Raw genomic sequence first — 6380 nt, 5'->3', positions numbered from 1 at the left:
TATTAAAGACATTCTGTACTTCTGTTATCATTTATCCTATTCCTGCGCTTGGAAAATTTCCTCACCATGGTTTGATAGACTTGATGATCTTGAAGGTCTCCTCCAGCCTAGTGAGTCTGTGATTCAAATAGTCACCAATTTAAAAAAAAAGTCAAAGCTGTTGATTCTTTCTCTCTTCTTCCATCCCCCTGTTAATTTTCACCTTCTGAATTATGCTCTTTATTTTCTTCTCCATCACACACAACTGCTTCTTAGTACTCTCATTGATTTCTGTTCCCTATCTAGTAATCAGCAAGAGGTAGAAAAGAACAAATGGAACTCTATCTGTTTGGAGCAGTGTAGCTCCATGTTTTCACAGCATTCGTGGTCGTTTATTTTCTGTGAGACCCTTGCCCGTTTGTCAAATTCAGCTGAACTGCTGGACAGACAAACAGATGCTGCAATTATGCAGAAAACAGAATGTTGTCTCCTTTCCTGGTGACTGAGTAGAAAATTGTTTTGAATTTTTCCTCTCCTCCCCTTTTCACTATAAAATCATGAAAACACGAAATTGTAGATGCTTTGACAGGCTTCAAGACCAACACTCTACCCAAGTCTTTTCTTCTTTAATTATTTTTTATCTAATAATGCAGAGATTAATGAGTAGTGTCAATGAATTAGTCTAACAACTGGCAGTTTTAATGCATTGTTGTACACACTTGCAATAGCACCATGATCCAGTCAGATCCTTAGACTGAAGCTAAACTCTAGCCCATGTCCAGCATGGGTAGAGAAACAAGTAATTCCCAGGAAGAAAGTTATATTTCCAAACAAAAAATTCAATATTTGATGAGCTTTATGACAAAGATTAAGGTTATTTTTAATACAATGCTAATGATCATAGACAAGCAGGGCCATAATATATCAAAATGTAGCAGAATGGAAATCCTGCAGGTTGGTATAATGAGAACTATTATTGTCACTTAGAAGATTGAACTGTTTCATTTAAGCAGTTCTAAATGCCAAAACGCTGAAGGTAAAATATCAGGAGTTGTTAACAGTAACGATTTTTAAACCAGGGTCATTAAACAGAAGGATTACTGCAGGAGCTGGTGATGAAAGCTGTGGCAATAAAGCACCCATTTAGCAGGCATTCAAGTTGTAGCAGAGAACATGAGTGTTAACAGTTCATGATTTAGAAAATTTTACTTCAGTCTTGAGCATTTTTGTGTATGACTCAAGCAGTCTTTATTGGTAATGCGTGCTTAATATACCATGATGGGGTGGAAACTACTGTGCAGAGGGCAGGAAATTATTTATTCTCACAGGTCCAGCTTTCTTCTGCAATGAACTAAAATTAAATTAAAAAAGAAAAATACGACCCACATCCCCAAAGCCTCAGTTGTTGTATTGCTCTGACTTTTTTATAAGTTTATGGACCTGTCAAAACAAGACATTGTACAGAAAGTTCAGAGTTTTTGTGGCCATTTGGCCCTGTTTTGCTGGGTCTTTGCAAGACTTAATGTGTTAGACTAATGGCTACAGACTTGCTTTTCTAATCAAAGGAAAGATCAGTTTTTTGAAAAAGAACTTCTGCTTTTGGTGTCTTACTTGCTATACAGCTGCATGCCACAGATGATTTCATTCCAACTCACCACAAAGGAGGAATTATTAAAGGGAAGATGCACCCTGCATTATCAAGGATGTAAAAGGCTGGGTTTAAAAGGATTCCTTCTAGAAAGCTCTTGAAGTTTTGTTGAGCTTCCTTAATAAAATAATTTCTCCATTCTTGCTCCTGTCCATTCCCTCTGCCTCTCTTTTTTTATTTTTATATTTTTTTTAAGAAAATACAGGAAATAGTCCAACATACAATGGAAGCATTACACTGTGCTCAGGACATTATTGCCTCCTTTTGCAGAAGGGCCTGGGATATTTGAAATAGCCATGGAAGTGTAGCAGAAACATTCTGTATGTTGGAAACTTCCATAGAGGAAGCAAGGTGTGATCTTACAAGTCAGAATGAAAAGAAAAAGAAAAAATAAAAAGAAAAGAGGGGGAAAGAAAAAGTGGGGGGGAAATCTGACAATGACACAGTAACATCTCTGAGTGGTTATCAGGAAAACCAAAGAAATAAAAATATAAAGAAGGAAAGGAGCTGGAATGAGTTGTTTGAGAAATATGACAAACATTCTCAGGAGACTTAACAATGTGTCTAAATAAGAATAATTTTTTGTGTGCTATAAAAGCATCCAGAAGTTCCAGGACTCTATTGCCACAAGCAAAGAACAAAATGCTGACCCCAGAAAGAATTTCCATCCAGTTACATGGGAAATAGGGACACACTCTTCCAAAAAGACAAGGGAACCCCTCCAGCTTGTTGTTGGCACTACTGAAACTTATACAAAAGACAATTTCCCATTAAGCATTAGATCCCAAGCAATGCCTGCAGTGCACAGGTGTGAGTCTTGCAAGAACTGATGGTTGGGGGTAAAAATTACTCTGCTGTCTTTAATGTTTTCTTTTCCATATTAACTCTTATATTTAGAGTAATTATCCATAACATATGTAAAGAAAATACTGTTGAATGTACATAGACTCCACAAGCAAACAAATTCATTTTCAAGTGAAGTTTCAACTTGCCTCCTTCTTAATCCAGTTGAGAACATTTATAGAGTTTTGAGCATATAAAGTCTGGAGAGTGAAGTACAGGCACAGTCTGTACCACAGAGTGTCTTTTTTTTCATTAAAATTATGAAATCTTGTCAGTGCCATTTATGACTTTATTTAAGAATGTACAGCTGGTGCTTTTGAGGAGAATATGGAAATGATGGATTCTTTATAGGTTCAGAATTAAGTAAATACAGACTGCTCCAGCATCATCCTATTTGATGCTGCTGAAAGGAACTAATCAAATAGTCTATAAATACCTTCAGTGGCCTTCTCCCTCAGAGGAGCAAGTTACTTTCTGTGAAATTAATTTCCATATTGTGTGTGCTAAACAGAGCAAGTGACAGCTTTTCAAACACCTTGTGTCACTGCCTAGAGAGCAAGCTGTACATCATTGTAATTTAACATGGGCATCAGTTCATAAATAGAGAGGTCAGTGGCCTGATAAACCACTTCTGGATCATGACAATGAAGTGTTCTGCTTCTTAACCTAAGGATGGAAGGAGGTGAAAAGCTGGAAAGTACCCAGTCTGATCACTGTGCCCATTCCTGTAAGAATCCAGATCTTTTTCTTTTGTATTATGTTATTCCTGGAATATCTACAGGCACAATCCAATCTCTACTGCTATGCCTTAAAATAGAGCCAACTGTCTTTGGCTCAGCAGGCAAAAAGGGGAACTTCCTTTACAGTTTAGTTTCCTATGGCTGTGTTTGTTAGTGAACACTGGATCTGATGCTGCCCATGGTGGGGGGAAAGGGTCCATTTTTAACTACTGTGCTTTCTGTCCTGGATTCCTGCAGCTTTCAGTTTGGTTTGATACCTGAAAAAAAAGGCATGGGAGTATTTCAAGGCTTTCTTGAGTGAGCAAGAAACAACTCTGGATAGTTTTTCCCCTGCCCTGCCCTGCCCTGTTGGAAGGATGGAATCCTTGCACAATGCTGACTGAATCCCAACTAATGGGACTTCAGGGAAGGAGCCTCCTGCACTTTCCAAAGGGAGCAGGCATGGAAAACACATCCTTGCTCTGCTTTCCAGACCTGTAAACTTACCCACTCTGGGTTTCTAGCAGCCACCAGATTATTTTATGCTGGACTATTGACATAAAGCTGCAGATTCATTCCTTTCACACTTGGCTTGCCAGTAGTATCATCTCACTTCTCAGTCCCAAGATGAACCAACTTGAACTGACTGCAAAATATAATTTATTCCCATATTGTGCATGTTGTAAGTGTTCGGGTGGATGACTCATTCCAAAAATCAGAAGAGTTCATTCTGTCCTAATTTAAACCTACTCATTTTACAAACTCTCTTTTACACCTTTATTCCTTATTAAAAAATATCCCATTGTAGAACAAAAGCTTATCAATTATTAGAAAGATTAGACCTCAGAAATTAAAAGCTGACAACCAGTCTATGAATAAAATTCTCCAAATACTTTATATTTCTGTGCAGCATCTTATTGTTTATACTTTTGACAGGTAGTGTGGCCTTTCCAATGATTTTCACTAAATTTCACATCCCACCTTTGAAAGACTTTATTGTCATCCAGGTGTAGGTTATGTGCCTGCTCAACTAAAACATGACTGTAGTTTAATTCTAGCACTGATGAATTGCCTGAGTGAATTCATGCAAACAGGGAAATAGAAATTAAATTCATCACACCAGGAAAACCATTCTTCCCCATGTAAATTAGTAGCTTTACTGCTAAAATCAATTTGTTTTGGTAAATTATGCAAAAATTCTCAAAAGGCTTAGGTAGTTGATTTATTATACTCTTACTGTTTCATAATATTAGAAAATAAAATTTATTTACACAATATTAGATGGCATAAACTGAGAGCTTTAGTGACAATTTCTGTTTATTACAATTAATCTAGGGTGTCTGTGGTGACAGAATTCCCACAATGTGTAGGACATAATCTTTATGACAGATGCTTTTTATTAAGCTGTACAGAAGTGTTCTGCATTTGAACAGAACAGGTCAATTACTTCTCTCTTGCAAGGCCTTTCAATTTTTCTAATAATCTCTAATGAAATTCAGGGTTTATATGGAAACTGTTTGTATTCTGAATTCCTGGAATATCAGACCTTCAAAATGCCCTCAGAAAATAAACAGCTCCTCAGATCTTCTGAGTGGGAGCTATTTAAAATTACTTTAGTCATCTTGTTCAGGGTTCTAAAACTCAGTTTGCAGTTCATTCATGCAAAGAGTCCTGCAGCTGAAATCATTGGTGTTCCTGTTAAATGCACATGGCTGTCACTTGATAGGACCTAAATCCCTAAAGAAATACAGAAATAGTGCACTAGACATACTGGGGGTGATGAGACAGGGAGTGGAAAATTGGATTCAAACAAGTAATTCATATCTGGGCAATAAATCATACAGCCAGAGAAATACACTGAAGAAAATAAATATGCTTTTATAATTTTTACATCTTAATTTTGGAATGGTGAGCTGGACAATAAATTGTACATATGCTTGCACAAGCATTTTTTCTGTTGCCCTCCCTGGGCATTAACCAGCTGTAGTAAGTCCAGAAGGGTTGTCCTTTGTGAGGGGTTTCTGCCCATCTCCCTGCACAGGCTTAACTGGACAGTGGGGCCTCAGGCAGAAAAGCCATCACCCCAAAGGGAGGGAAACAGCCCAGGCTCAGCTTTACCAGAGTGCAATTAAAAATATATATCACAAAAAGGCACCAAAATGTTGCTTGTCATATTTCAAGATCTGTTGCAAAGAGAGATCCCAGAATCCCAGAATGGTTTGGGTTGGAAGGGACCTTAAAGCTCATCCAGTCCTGTCCCCCATGGCAGGGACACCTTCCTCTGTCCCAGGCTGCTCCAAGCCCCAGTGCCCAGCCTGGCCTGGGACACTGCCAGGGATGAATCTTTGTTCCTTCCTCCTAGTAAACCATAATCCTAATGAACTGTAACAACTTTTGGCAGATGGAGGTGCAAAACAACTTTTAAAGTGTCCTCAACCACCCCCTTTAATAATTTCTTTCCAGAAGATGATTTTTGACATGAATAAAATACATCATGCAAAATATTGTGAACTTGAACATTCATGTGAGTTTTAAGCACCAGACAGCTTGTGTTACCTCAGAAGCCTCTAAATATCTTTATGTGAAGAATACCAAATTTATATTTTCAGACAAAATTTAAATATTTGTTTTAACCCCTGGTACCAGTTTAGAAAAGAAAAATCTTCTCTCCCAGAACTGTTTTACATTCCCTAACTTGTGTCTAGGCATGTTGCACTGAGTCAGGGAGAGGTAACAGCAGGTCTGAAGGGCAAGTGAAGCTTTGTGAATGTGAATTATAATGTCAGGGGGCTGGCAAGAGCCCCAGGCTCCAAGGGAGATGTTACTTGGTGCCAGGTGACAAAATGTGGTGACCCTGGAGATGGCCACATGAATTGACCACTGAAGCTGGCAGGTTGCAGTGTGGATCACACCTGAATTCCTAAACCTTGAGCTCCAGGATCTTCCCTGTGTGAAGCTTAGAACTGTCAGTGTCCACCTTCAGATCTGCTGTTCCTCTCCAGGGCATCTCTCCATCAGGAATCTTTCAAATCTGTGGGTGTGAGGTATAAAACTAGATTGAGACAGAGGTACAGAGTATTCTAAATAACATGGACCTTTATCTGGCCATCATTATGGAAGTGATGCTGTCAGGTTTGCCCCTCTGTCCAAGTACAGAAGAACTTTTGGGAGGCTCCTGCCACTTAGCAAAA

Source organism: Serinus canaria, chromosome 11, assembly GCF_022539315.1.
Source record: "Serinus canaria isolate serCan28SL12 chromosome 11, serCan2020, whole genome shotgun sequence".
In the NCBI taxonomy this organism is placed as follows: domain Eukaryota; kingdom Metazoa; phylum Chordata; class Aves; order Passeriformes; family Fringillidae; genus Serinus; species Serinus canaria.
This window is presented reverse-complemented; position numbering follows the sequence as displayed.